Consider the following 15,419-nt stretch of genomic DNA (forward strand, 5'->3'; position numbering starts at 1 on the left):
AGAAGCAACTTTTATTTGAAGTACAAGGACTACAGACCAGTGAAGTAACACATGTTTAAACTACTGCTCAATTATTCCAGTCTACTAGTACACTAAAACATTCAGTAGCTCAGCTGCAACCCTGGTTGCATAAGTCTTACAGCAAAACTCTTTTAACCATAATGTACCAGAATAACACAAAGCATGCATATACTTAACATTTTTATTTAAAGTGGAAATATGTGCATTCATAATTTTAATTTTATTGAGTTTAAACGTGCCACATTGCTTTGACAGCATCCACTCAACCATTCTAACTCACTCCCTCCTTCCACACTGATGATTATTGTGCATAAACAATAGACAACAGCTGAGTGAAAACACAGCCTTCCAGTAAACTGTAAAAGTCTCTGAGTGCAGAGAAGAAAATGTCAAATGAAAATAACTGGAAGAAAACATCCCCAGCTGGTGTTGATTTTCTTCCCCCTTTTCGACTCTCAAAATGATCCTAAAATGAAATCTGTGATTAATTTAATTTTAATAGCTGTTTGAACAAGGAAAAGGGAGCAATTCTATTTCGGTGACATTTAAGAGTCAATGCAATAAAGTGCAAGACAGAGCTGTCAGTCATCTTTTATTATTTTATACCACCCACTCCCAATGTGGTGTCACCTGCTAATACAAATGTGCAGTGGTTACCCTGGCAACCTGGGCAAAAAAGTTGGATAAAAGTCAGATTTCTATTAATGCAGCTTGAAAATTCATTGAATAAAAACTAAATGGAACAAAGTTTGATCACTTTACACATTTTTTTATGTTCCTTGTTAAAATATATATACACTCTTGAGGAGTGGCATCTTAAAAAAGACAAAATATGACATTAGATTAACAGTATTTCAAATCATACTTCGTCACTGTTTATGTCAGAAAAGTCAAGTTTACAGTGGGAGGGATGTGCTAAAAGTGAAGTCGAACCAGCTGTTGCAGCTATAAAGCTCAATATTCATTTTCTAACTTTATCAGTCTCTAAGATCTTTGTGGAGGAATTTTGTCCTTATTTTACTTCCAACCTAGCCTCAGTGGACAGAGATCTGAAGCCATTAATTTCTACACAGCTCCCTTAATGTTGCACCTCATCATTTCACTTTTTGATTTATAGAGATTATCATAAAAATGTCCAAATCTCATATATAAAAGATCTTTGAATTGTCTGTCATCTGCTAAAAAATTTACATTACACTCCATCTCCAGTTAGTGTGGATCTGATTCATGACTAGATCAGATAATTATTGTCAAATAAGATACATTATTGTCACAGATCAAAATGACTTGGATAAATCATGCTGGAAATTATTCATTCACATAATCACATTCCTTACAGTAAATAATAACCTGATTTCTGAAATTTTCTGAAGAGTTGTGAAGCATTATTTTTGTTTCTTTATTTCAGTTGAAGACTACTGCAACATTAGAGAAACATTACAATGCAGTAAGGTCATTTTAGGCGCATAACCAAGGTGAACTGTGGAGGAACAGAAAATTTAGAATATGTCCTTGAAAACCAAAAGTTTTATTTCCACCTAACTTTGGAAAGAAACTGGCACAGAGGAGTGTTCTCCGTTTTTAATACAGTAAGAAAGTGTTGCAGAAGCTTATCACGACTGAGCAAAAAAAAAAAACTGCAGCAGAACATTCCCTCAGGGATGGTACAGATGATCCTACTCTCTACTTGATATTTCATGAAGCCTGCTGTAGTAGAATGGATGCTGCCTGTTTGCATGTCTTCAGGCCATGTAAAGGAGAAAATGCCAGAAAGGTCAGAGGGATTATTTATTGGTCTGGTAGGGATCTTGCCGGGTTATTTTTATGTTTGTTAGTATCTCCTAACTCAACAGCCAAAAAACACATTACACATCAAAATATGCTAAAATGTGTGTGGGGGGAAAAAGCTTCATTTCTAAATATTCCAGATTGATTCTCATGTCTCTGGCTTTAGTCTCCTCATAGAGAATCCAGAGGGTTTCCCAGCAATCATTGTAACACCCAAGGCTGTCCTCCAAGCTGGACGTCTCTGAAGCACAAAGAAAGGACGATACCTGAGAAAAAACCCTCAAACCACCAGCGCTGGTCCTCTTTCAACACAAAGTATCAGAACCCACAAGATATGGCAAAGATGGAGTCGTAGCGTTTTGTCCAGAACAGAGGAATTCACAGATGATAGCAAACTGCCCAGGGCCTTTAAATATTCCATGCAAGAGTCCTACACTTTTTCATTTCAAAATGACCAGGGAAGATAGAACTGCAGAGGATTGTGTGTTAAATTGTTATAAATGCCATACTAGCAGAGCTATATTGAAAATCCACAAATAAATAAATAATAACTACTTTTAGACATTTTAGGTTTAAAACTGAGACAAATTTAATCTTAATGAGTTTCAGTTTTGCATAGTTGTTTGTTTTCAGTTAAATCATTATGAGTTACTCTGATGCTACTCACCTGTCTGCTAGGATGTTCACTGAAGCAGCTTTTCAACTTTAGTCAGATGAGTTTGAAAAACAAAATCAATGGAGCAAAACAAGTCAGAAAGGTCAGATAACTTGAATTGTGTGTTCAAAGCAACATAGAAACTCTGCAGTTTGTCTAGCAAAGACTCTTTGGTTGGTGAGTATAAAAGCTTTTCAAACCACACAACGTATTTGACCTTGAGTGATTCTGAAAAAAGGATAAAAACTGCAGAAAAGAACGCTGTCAGCCAACAGCTGAAATCTGAAGCTGTGCAAGGCACACGCTCAATAAACAAAACACTCAGAGGAGTAAATTCAACATCCTTCCTCCATGAATCCCACAACATTCAGAGGTGTCCCAAAAAGGTTTTAGATTTGACACACATGGATTTTTTTATTCAGATCATTTTTCCTAAGGGTTTAAAAATTTAGAACATTTTTGTTTGTTGCCCCTCTACCTTCAATGGTGCTACATTAAAAAAAATAAAAATCTTCCTTGCAATGCCACATAATTCTTTGCACTTGTGATCCACAGTTTGACAGATTTGGACAGGTCTGCATCCAAATAAACTATAACGTTCTATAAAACATCAATAAAAGTTAGTAGAAATGAGACAAATCCCATGAATAAGAATAAATGTGAAGGAGACAAGAGGAACAATGAAGCTACAAAGAGGTTTTGAAGTGGACGAGTTCAAGCTGCTGGGATCACCCAACAGAAACAACAAGAAGTGAGAGAGAGAGAGCAAGGAGGGTGAAGTGAGTGAAGCCGCATGGCAGAAGGAATTAAAACAAAGGATTAGCAGTTGGGTCTCGATTGGACATCGAGATTTACCATTTTGAGTTGGAAAGTGTTGCTGGGAGAAAGACGTCTGGGTTTCCATGGATGGATGGAGTTCATAGCTATTTCAAGTAGAGGTGTGCCGATCGATCGGTCACCGATCATAATCGGCTGATTTTCGTGAAAAAGTGCATGATCGGTGATCAGTGATCATTGGCTCATGTTGCCAATACCGATCACCTGCATCTCATTTTGCAGCCTGCCTGTGCAGCTGGTCTCCTCTTTCCTTCACACTGAGCAAACGCGCAGCAACAAATCCTAAGCGATGTGGAACTATAACGCACTGAGTGAATAGGGAAGTTTGCGTGTTGCGGCGGAAAATTGAAGCACGTCAAAATGCATCAACACAACGAAGCTAATACGACATAAAAACAATGCCATACTTGATGGAGTTTGGCTACATCGAGGCTCACTGCAGTAAAAAAGACATATGGAGGATCAGATAGCAGGTAAAGCAGCTCACAGCTACAAACACTCACCCGGATTAGCATGACGGTCAGAAAGCTAAACAAATAACCTGCAAAATTATTTAAGTCTTCGAGCTGCGATGTAAGACACTGGTTCTGCTGTTGAACCGCTGCTACGCGCTACAGGTAGTAATATTTCACAGACGGAGCGCGGCTTCTGCTCCACCTGGTAGTGACTCTCACACCAAACCTCTGCTTAAAGCTGCATCTAACCTAAAAAATACATTTTACATACGTATTAAAACTTTCGCTGTCCTAACATGAGATAGATAATCTCTAAAAAAATAATCGATCTCTTCCCTGCTCTGCATAATTACTCCGCTCAGTCAGAAACAGCCACTCAGAACTAGCAGTAATCAGCTAGCCGCCATGCTATCAGGAAGTTTTCATCCAGTAACTCTGGATTGTTTATTGTAATGGAACCTGTATTTGCCTTTGACTGTTAAGTTTTATACTTGAATTTTTTTGGCAAGGTTGAGAGGTTTTATTTTGGCTCTTTGTATTATTTAGCCTCTTCAGAGCCTTCATATGTTATCAGTCTGTTAAAGATAGTATTACTGATAGCAGTACAATTTGCAGAATGCCTGTTTTGTGTCGTTTTCTTCTTGGCAAAAGTTTTTAAAAACAAGTTTTTGTCTAAATTAAGGTAAATTCATGGTTCCTTTTACCACATAATGTAACCGGTAGTGTTTATGATAAAAAAATAATAAAAAATCATAATTATGTGATCGGTATCGGTGATCGGCACTCATGGGTGATCGATATCGCTATCGGCAGAAAAAAACCTGATCGGCACATCTCTAATTTCAAGTGATTTCTAAGATTTGTCAGCATGACTTCTCCTCTGTTGGTCTTCCTTACACACTGCCTTCAAACGTCACAGCTCACTGACAGACGGTCATTGTGTTGATTCCATATAAGCTGGAAAACAAGTTCCAGTGTAAGGTACAGAGTAACAGTTGCGACCGACTGTATGCAGGGATTTTAAACAGCTCGACATTCTCACCAATAATCTTTGACAGACCATAAAGTCACAATCAGCAAAACTCTGCTCTTTTTCTCTTTTGCTAAAATCTTCCATACAGGTTTCACATTTTCCTGAGAGGCCTTTTTATCAGGCGCATTTCTTCCTCTCTTCTTGTCATCGCGCTGCTCCTCTTCCTTTTGTCTGCCTCGTTGCACAAGCTTTGATTTAGAGCACGGTGAATTGAAACTGGTCCCACTCTCATCATCTATTTGCTCTCATTGTGAAACAAAGAGCCATTTACCAGAATTTTCTGCAGGTGTGCAGGGAGCTTTTATTAATTTTATATCAATTAACTTTGATTAATGGAAAGGAAAAATAATGAATGGTAAGATTTAATCAGCTGAGGACACTTGTACACTTTCTCTCTCCCACACACACACTGTTGTACATAATGTCTGACAAAGTAAGATGTACCAAAGATTTTAGACATAAGTCTGAAATACAGATCCTGCTAAAATGTTCTTTTCAGGGCTAGCGGCAAGATGAGACTTATCAGCATTTGATTAATGCACACATTATTAAACCTTTCAGCTGATTGGCTAAGTCTGTCACACAATTTAAATGCTAGAGTTTGTGAAAGTGGCACAAAGCCGATTCAAGGCCGTTTTCTTCCAATGTTTTCTACTGCACAATGCAGCAGACTGTCAGCTCCTGGAGGTAATGGGAGGTTTGGGATGGGATGAGCTCAGTTACTGCTGATCTTGTTTTCAAGCGAGAGGCAAATTAAAGTGTAGCAGCTATATTCACATAATCTTAATAAAGGAATTATTGACATCACACTGAAATATCTGTTGGATTAACAAAAGATTTTGATGCTTTTTAAGGACAAAAATCTTCTAAAAAGAAGAAAAACAACATAGGCAGTCACTTTAACTCAAGATTGTTGAACTAAAGATTATAAACTAAAAATGAATTGACGATTAACCAAGAATCAGGTAAATTGTGAATCAGCTAATGTCTGCTTGCTACTGATAAACTAAAAATAAAACAAAGTTAATCAATAGACATCTTACTGTATCAATTGAAAAATATTACTCATTAAAACGACAATCAAGCTAAAGTAATTAAAACCATTTTCTGTTTGTCTCATCTTAACCCCTTTAACTGTCACCCAAAAACACTTACATGCAAGTCAATCAATCAGTCACTCAAATAATATTTTATTGACCAAGATAGTGCTGAGAATAAATAATTCTGTTTCCTTCTATCTCTGTTAGCTAGCTGCTAAGCTAAAGCCAGAGGAAAGGACATGTTAGGAAAAGCCCTCAAAGCTAAGATTATAGGATACTAGGTGCTAAGTAACGCCCTCTTTGGGGCGTAGCTCAGAGAGAGGGTAACAAAGGGAATGGGAAACTCTTGTGGGATGCCATTTTGACTGTTAGCTCTTAAAGGTCATAATGGACCAGCTGTATTTTGGTATTAATAAATGGAATTCATAAATTCAACTCATTGACTCTTCTGTAACCTCATACATCAAGAACTCAGCATGGAAAACTGATAATTCTCCACAATAGGAAGACAGAAAGCCAGACTGAAAAAGGAGAAGCAACTTCAAAAGATGCCAGATCTGTGATCTCTCCTGGTAAAATAGCCGGCAGCTGTCTTTTAGGGTCAATCTGGACTTCATGTCCTCTGACTTTTGAACATTTTCTTAAGGAGGTATTTTGGAAACGTCCCACAGGGCGGAAGCATTGGTGCAGATCCAACACTTGGAATGTGCTGAAGGACATCTGGAGTTGTGTTGAGGAGCTATAGAGTCTTTATGTATATATGCTTTTCCCTTCCAACAACCCACTGCTAAATAACTACTATAAGATGGATGGATGTAAGTTAAAACCAAGCCAACACCAGTGCAAGTTGTTTGCTTTTAATTAGTACAGGATAATGAATTTCCCATCCATTTACTCAAGATTAAATTTCATTCAATAGCATAAAAACTTTAACACAAATATATTAGTGTAATTTATCAATGTTTGACATATTTGGTAAAAGCAAATCTTGCAAAACTTCTATAAAGTTGTTAAAACTTGATCTTTAATGTATTCAATTTCCTCACGCCACCGTATGCAATCCATCTTTAAAACAATAGAGCCAATAAAAAGTGCATTCATTCATTGTGCTGTAGAAATAACCCAGCAGAGGAAATCTGATTGGCTCATCAAAATGCGCAGTGAATACCCACTCTGAAAAGAAGAGCCACATTAATCAAGCGGCAGTGCCGAAATGAGACATACAAGGCCCTCTGCCCCCACCGGCTCGTCTCCTCACTTCTGTCGTCTGCGTTCAGACTTCTTTTCAGCACAAATTTGAATGAGGATGGAGTGTGAGTGTGAATATGCCATTAAATTTTAACTGACCAGCTCAACGGAGCATAAAAATCTTTTCATCTATCACTTTAACCATTGACTTAATAGGTTTGTGATTAAGGTGCCATAAAAGCAAATGGAGAAGTCTTCTTTTTGGATGTTCACAGATCCGTTTTTCATGCGTTTCTGGAGTTACATTTCCACTTTTGAGTAAAACCTAAGCACATCTTGTAGAAGCAGAGGGAAGGTCAGCTAGTTAAATAAGTTCCTGTTCAAGTTTATTCGGTTTATTTTTTGTGAACTCTGCTTTAATTCAACAATTAAATGTATGTATGTGGCCACATTATGTGGTCCAGATTATCTTAGCACTGCTACCTGTTTGCATATCAAAGCATACAAATGAAGATTTTTGTGTTACTTTTACTGAAGTCAAAGTGTTTGGTGTATGGAAAGGAAAGTGGGCATTTGGATGCTTTTAATATTCCAAAAATAAAATGGGACTTTTCAGTACTTGAGCTACTGTTAAGTCTCTAGAGCATAATAAAGGAAACTGCACTAATCAATGGCCAATTGATTGGTGCATTGCTACAACAGACTGGTAGTTCATACTGACCGCACATGGATCCTGACACAAAAAAGGAACCAAACAGGAAATGATGCTAAACAACTTCCATTTTTCAAAAAGATGTTATTTTGCCCTAATATAGTTGCAAATTACATAACAGAAACATTACATCATGTTAAAATATTTAAATAAATGTCAAAAAGGCAAAATGCTTGCAGTGCAAAATGGTTTGTTTACCAGTATGGAATGATAAGCAAAAACCATTCGCCTCACTTCACACCTACTCCCCATCTCTCTCTGTGACTACCTCCCATAGCAGCTATGAAATGCTAAACCACAGATGTGCCTCTGAGCATTGCAACCAGGAGTTAACTACCAATCTATATATTGATGTATGAATGTGTGAGTTTGTGAGTGAGATTGGGCAAATATGGTTCCTATGTAAAGTGGTTTGAGTGACTGAAATGACTGGAAAGGTTCTATAAAAAATCAGTTTATTTGCCATTAACTTTAACTCCTTCACATCATACCACTCAGAAAAAGGAAACCATGTGTCTCAGGGCTGAATGTTATAGAAGCAGTTAGTGAAGCCATATTGCAAAGTTTTAAAAGTATTTGCATTTAGATAAGAAAATACAGAAAAAGCTTGCCTTGCAAAATATCCTTGTTATGGTGGACAGAGTCTGAGTTTAGTCATCAGTCTTTCAACTATCAAAGAGACCTTATGTTTCTCTCTCCTGTCTATCTCAATTTTATTGCTGACAACGCTGACAAAGTCTTTCATTTTTATCACCTTCATTTACCAAAGCAAATCTTAATACCAATATTTTTTTATAGGAAAGGAATCATTTGTGTGTGTGCGCATGCATGTGACTAACAGTCAAAATTCAAACATCTCCCTCCTATAATGAAATTACAGCAACGCAAACAAAAGCTTTCAATTTCATCCTGCAGCCTGAGACTTTCAATGCGTTTAAAAAAGATGAGAAAAAAGTGCACTAAAACACATGGCTGGGATGATGACTGTAACCTGTAGTTGTCCGTATGTAATAATAATAATAGTAATAATAATAACACTAATAATAATAATACAATCTTTAACAGTTTCCCTCTACTTTTTGCTACAAATAAATATTTACAGCAACCATTTTGCTTTGATTACACACCTTTCATTATTACTTACCATAAGAGAAATGAAGCATGCTCTTATTAACCATGGATGTTTCATTTATGCCAAGTATGTTTCTGTCTGTTTTTATTATTTTTTAAATCTCATATCTATGTCATGTTCACATGTCACCTTGACAACCAACAAATGATTGTGCAGTTATATAATAAGAAAAACAATGTAAACTGTCACCTGCATTGTCTATACCTGCTTGTTCTTGCTGGGTCATGGCAGGATAGGCACCCTGGGAAGATTGCCAGTCCATCACAAGGTATTATCTTCTCAATTTAAAGAAAGTTGTTTCAGCTCTTATCAGGCTCCATCACCATGGTAACTTTTGCTAGAAACCAAGTTAACTATGAAAATACTAGTCTAATATTGATTCATTGTCTTTGTTCATTCTTTCATCAGTCTTCTCTTCATGAAGGTATTCGGCTGTGGAAGAAAACCCACACTCATAGCTTGTTTCCACAGAAAAAACTCCCTTTCGAGAACTGGTTCCGGTCGGTTTTCTGGTCTACTTTGGTGGAAAAGCCTTAAAAGGGACACTGTCTCTAAAGTGACATCTGAAGATTCCCCAGTGGCAGAATCTAACAAGTTTGTGCCAGTTATTTCTTCTCAGCCATGACTTGGAGGCAGTCATTTTTACAAATATCTCAATATATAGCCAATATTTTTTTTTTCAGTAGAGGCCAATGGAAATAGGTGCAGGAGTACAAAAGAAATTGAAATTGAGAGTAGTACCTTCATAAGAAATATCAAATTTTTGTGAGAGAACATAATGGGAGCACTTGTGAACAACAGAAACTCTACACTAAGAGGTAAGCCATGTAAAATAACAGCAGGCAAGTAGATGCTGCGATGCATGTTGAGCAGAGTTCAATTTCATGTACCTCTACACTTCATGGTCTTCTGATTGGCTCAATAAATTGCATGCAGAGCATTATATGTGTTTGTGTGCTCAAAACTTTCAGTATTCCACTAATCCACTAATGTCGAAAAAACACAATTTCGCAATTGCACAGTTTTGATTAAATAAGAAACACAATTAAAGTCACATAAATAAGCTTGTTTATGTGATAAGTAATTAAAAAACATGCTGCTCCATTTTTCCTCCTACCACTTCCTGTTGTCTTGTTCATCTTTTCTGCCAATAGTAGCAAAATGTCTCCATTGTTGTTTTGCAGTTTACAGGAATTTTAATGCAACAGAGAAACCACATCATCATAGTGCAAAAACTTTTTATAAAAAAAAACTTGAGTTTTTTCTAAATTGCCCTGTTTCCATAAAGCAAATTTATTGTTCCAGTTTGCGCAATTTTATGATTAATGGAAACACATCTATATAGGGGGTTCCCTTGGCAAAGGTTTGCATCCAAGCCTTAAATCATCCAGATCAACGTAAAGTTTTTGATGCAGGGATATAAACATGCTATCAGTGCATTTAGAGTACACTCTAAAAAGAAAATAGTTGAACCAACTTAATTGAATTGCTTCTATAGGTAACAAGCAATTAAATTAAGTTTATTCAACTTAATTTATTAAGTTTATCCAATTCAATATATTATAATCATCCAACTCAATTTGTTAATTTATTTTAACAAATTTATTAAGTATGTTTAAGATAACAGATTTAAGTCAGTCTTACTCAAATCATTTAGTTTACTTCAAAAATGGTAAATAAACTTATATAGCGCTTTTCCAGTCATTTTGACCACTGAAAGCACTTTACACTAGAGTCACATTCACACATTTATTTAATGCACAGATCAGTAGGCAACTTGGAGTTAAGTGCCCAGGGGCACATTGACATGTGGCAGGAGGAAGCTGGAATTGAACCTACAGCTTGTGATCACAAGGCAACTACTCTACCCACAGAGCCACAGTCGCTTACCAGGGAATCTGTCCCTGGTTAGCTTGAGTCATGGTGTCAGACGAGGGATACAAATATGGTATTACACTTAATTATTTCGAGTAAAGTCAAAGTAAAAAGGTCATTTAAGGAAAAGATTTGTGTATTTAGAGGACACTGTAAAAAGAGTATTAAAATTTAGTTTGGAACTACTTAACAGTTTGAGTTGACTTTCTGTAGAATTAAGTCAAAAAGATTTTAAATGTTCATTAGAAGAAAATAAATGATTTGAGTAAGAGTGACTTAAATTTGTCATGTTAAACCCCCTTATGAATTAAGTTATAAAAACGTAGCAAATTGATTTGGAAGGACTTAGTGAATTGGGTTGGTCAGACATAGGATACGAAACTGGCATTGAACTCAATTGTTTGAAGTAAAGTCAATTCTTACTGCTTTGGTATTATATTTTAAATATGTAATATTTAAAATACATGTGGTATTATATTTTAAATATAATACCACATTAGTGGAAATATTTTAAGTGTGGTCTGAATCAAGCCAGCACAAAGTACACAAGACGTGGTCCATCGACTTGATTGGCCTGTACAGAGCTGGCAAATATACAATCTAGCATCTCTGATGAAAGTTTTTGACTTGTTGATTCCCTGCGATAAGGAATTAGTGCAGTAATGAAGGCAAAAAAGTCTCCACGCCTAGTAAAGTGTTCTAAAAGAGAGGTCGGTGGATGAGTCAGTGACTAATTCTGGAATTTAAAAAAATGTAAAATGGATACATTTATGAAATACTTGTAAAACCATAGAGATTATCTATTCACCAATGTGAATGGCATCAAGCACCTCCAAGGCTGGCGGATGAAAAACTCATCACCGCTGATATGTGGGGTGTGGAAGCCTAACTCCTCAATCCTAATGCTGGTCGTAGCATCATCTGATGTGTACAGACACATTCTGCTATATTCATCTCGCACAGGTCAGAGGTGAAGCGGGCCGGTGGCCTTAATTGGAGGTAAACTATAGAGCAGCATGTCAGGACTTGAAATAAAACACTTCAACTTCAATAAGCTCAGCTGCACCATAGCCAGTACACACCTTGTTTTGTGCTGAATGCCTTCTGTCAGGTTATTGATTCCCATTTCTCCTCCAGGAGCGCCCCTGTGATGCTTATTAACCCTGTGGATTTAACCACACTGAAGCAAGCCGGCGTCAGACCTCCACAGGTACAAAACACTTTGCTGCTCTCTATCAGTCAGACCGAAGCAACAAGAAGAGGCTGAGCAGTGAAGTTCTTTCTTCTTTTGTGTGTGAAGGAAACATGGCAGGCTGTCAGCAGCAAAGCAAAGAAAGTCAGCCAATTAAGCTACCCGCTTGACCTGGAACTAAATCAGTACAGAAAAAAAAAAGGAAAAAAGATTGGGTTCCAAGACAGGTTTTGCAAATGCAAACTACGATCATACAAACATTTTGTAACAATATTTTGTTGGCTTTTTCAGTCCTTTCTGTGGTAGCTTTGAAGAATGGTGAAAAACTTGACATTTCATATTTTATGTGAAGTTACTTGAATAAATGTGACTTTCATTGTATTTCACTGAAAAACCCAAAACTCATTAACTAGATCTGTGTTGTCCTGTATATCCCTTGATTAAACCCAGCTGTGTTCCTTTTTCTTTGTCAGGTCCTTGTCTGGTCTAATGTCTTAAGTCTTGTGTCTAGTTGTCTAGTCTGTTTGTCTGTCTTGTCCATTGTGATTCCAGTTAATGAGCCTTAACCTTCCGCTCTCTCTGTACTGCCTGGATTTTGGACCATGTATTTTTTGATTATCATTAAAATCATAATTTCATTCCGCTGCGTCTGCCTCACCTCATCCACCCGCACATCATGACAGCTGCTATGCAGGACTTTTGTTTTAGATTTTTTAAGTTAAAGGCCAAAATGTTTGTTTTTAGACTGAAATATTTTCTTCAAGGTGGTGTTATTTATTTTTTGTAGGGAAACATATAAAAAAGCGCATATTCTTGCCACCTATTCATACAATTATTAGTTGCAGTTGAGGTTGCAGATTTCTGATCTAGTTAAATTGTGCATGAATTACTAGTTTTAAACACGTATTTCTACCAATGTAAGAATTGATTAGAGGTATTCTAAAACCTTAAATTCAGTTTTTCTGAAAAAGTACAAATGTTGCCTATTGAAAAGTATTTCCATGTAATACATAGTATTTGCACTCAGCATTGGACATAATTATCTTTTTTGGAAAACTCTTTAGTCCCAAAGCTTTAATCTCTTGTCTGATGTCTTTCCTTGTGGTGATGGGTAGTTTGTAAAGTGCACCAGTCCCTCCTGTAGTAAAGCACCGTGACAAACTGATAGTGCCACCTCTGTATTTCATAGCTCATCTCTTGCCATTCTATCATGACCACTGACCTTTCCAGAAGCATGTGAGGCAACTGAAGTGTGGTCTGAGGAGCTTTAAATGATGTCCTGGGTGAATCATTGATGTGCTCTTGGAGTACAGTTGGTAGGTGGGAGTCTATTTTTTTTCTCCAATTGTGAAAAATGGTTCTAATTGTGGTTTACTGGAGTCTAAAAGCCCTAGAGATGGATTTGAAAGCTCTTCCAGACTAATAAATGTCAACTGCTTTGTTTCTCAACAGCTATTCATTTTTTTTATTGGGGCCTGATGGTTATTTCATTCATTTATTTTTTTCTTTTTAGCTCTGTAGCTTCTCTCTGGGAGCTTTCTTGAGTATATATAAGTCTGGCAGTAATCAGACATTGCTTAGGCCAGTGAAACTGAACTGAAAAACAATGGCTAATAATCACACAACAAAGATTACATAAAAAAAAAAAACAGTGTAATCATTGCCATAAATGTATGTTTTTTTTAGGCTTTACTGGCTCTTTCAGCATTTATTTGGGAGTGGTCAGACAGGAAAATGGGTAATGAGAGAGGGGGAAGACATGTAGCAAAGGTCATCAGGACTCAAACATGTGACAGCCACGCTGAGGACTAAGGCCTCCATAGTTTTACTTCTGAACCACCACAGCATCTCATAAATGCCTGCTTTGAATCAGCTCACTGGTAGAATATCTATTTGTGTGGAGATGATGTGTAACAAATACCACCTTCAGCAAACCTGCAAAATGCCACTCTAAAAACAGACGAAGCTGTAAGAAAGTATGAGTAATACACACTGACTAAAAACAAAGGAGTAGAAAGGCCAAAGAAACAACAGCTGGCAGTTTATACAGTAAGTAGCAACAACACAGTGATAGTATTTGTCTTGGCAAAAACTGGAATGTTAGGTGATAATGCTTCCTCCTCCTTTGACGTTTTATATCCTCATATCATATTGATTTCTACTTTGCCATGAGATGGATCTAGTTGCTAGGCAATGCATCAGAACTCCTGGGCAATTGTGTCAGTGAACTAAACTCAACTATTTTTAGCCTATTTGAAATATGGATATTTGTATATCCAAAACATATCCCTCTAATGATAATAACACTTCTACAGGATCGATTGACGTTATGCTCCGAAACCAGTAACCTTCATCACAAAACTTATCATCCACAATATTGGAGGTAAAACACTAGAAAATTTAATCAATTTTCCTCCAAAGATTGAGATACTTTAGAAATCTCTGTCAACCACTGAAACATTCAGTCCACTAAGAATATTCCATTACTTTCTTTAAACCCAGAGACTTCAAATGCTAATATACCACAGTAATAGCATCAAACCATTTGAACTGGCAACAGTCAAAGACATAACTATGCAACACAGTGGCATGCATAATCTCTGGCTTTTGTTAAGGAAGAATTTTTATGCAATTAAATTTAGCAACAAATCTGGCTCTGATTCTTCCTTTTGATCCCGGGTTCTCTCGTGTGGCCACGTGTGGGGACAGAAACACAACAATGCGTGTTGACGTTACAGAATTACAGAATTTAATCCAATCAGAAGAAAGTATAAGATAGAACAGGAAACTGGAGAAACACAGATACAAACATTGTTACCTGAGACAAGAAGACAGAGAAATATCAAGGACGTCCTTGGAGAAAGAGCTGGTGCAGACGTATACAAAATCAGCTTTTTCTGAATTGTTTCCCTTGTGCACAAACTTTCATACCTCTAGGCGTGTTTTCCTCTTTAATGTATTCAAATGAGGCGTATCTCTAGTTGACCAACTGGAAGGCATCTCTGGCCCTTTTTAAATTTAGAAAGTCCCTGCAATTTGTTCACAAGATCAAACACCTTTTGTTAAGTAAGGTGGAAGCAGACTCTCCGAATTCATGGTGGTTTATGGCTTTTACAGATCAGTGTGAAAAGCTAGAACTTCCTACTGATTGTTTCCCAGACAGACAAAGGGCAGATCAGAAGATCTTGGCAAACAATCTGCTTTAACTACAAGTAAAATAAAGATCAATAGGTCAGAATATGTTATAAATTTTAAAACTATATTATGGTATTTCAATCAAGTCATGATAAATTCTAAAACTAACTTATTTTAAATGTATTTTCTTAACACTATCCGGCCTCCTGCAGCTCTACAGCCATCTGGGCAAAGAGAAACAGATGMAGGAACCTCACAGATAGCTGTGAAATTCTGGTTTCTCTTCTGCTCTGCCAGGAACAAACCTTTAATACTGTATTTTAATTAAATGAAAAGTTATCACCAAAAACCCAATT

The 15,419-nt window shown here is 36.8% G+C and overlaps 2 long non-coding RNA genes across 2 annotated transcripts; one reads left to right on the plus strand and one right to left on the minus strand.

The window, feature by feature from the left end:
- Positions 1–1,587: 1,587 nt before the first annotated feature.
- Positions 1,588–8,935, minus strand: LOC108166874 (uncharacterized). The gene is made up of 2 exons (XR_001777266.1): positions 8,874–8,935; positions 1,588–1,761 (listed from the first exon to the last, which is right to left on the minus strand). It is a non-coding gene; the product is annotated as an uncharacterized LOC108166874 (long non-coding RNA).
- A 713-nt stretch (positions 8,936–9,648) lies between these two features.
- On the plus strand, positions 9,649–12,566 carry LOC108166869 (uncharacterized). The gene is made up of 3 exons (XR_001777259.1): positions 9,649–9,679; positions 11,874–11,946; positions 12,037–12,566. It is a non-coding gene; the product is annotated as an uncharacterized LOC108166869 (long non-coding RNA).
- The last annotated feature ends 2,853 nt before the right edge of the window (positions 12,567–15,419 follow it).

This window comes from Poecilia reticulata, linkage group LG14, assembly GCF_000633615.1.
Source record: "Poecilia reticulata strain Guanapo linkage group LG14, Guppy_female_1.0+MT, whole genome shotgun sequence".
Lineage (NCBI taxonomy): Eukaryota > Metazoa > Chordata > Actinopteri > Cyprinodontiformes > Poeciliidae > Poecilia > Poecilia reticulata.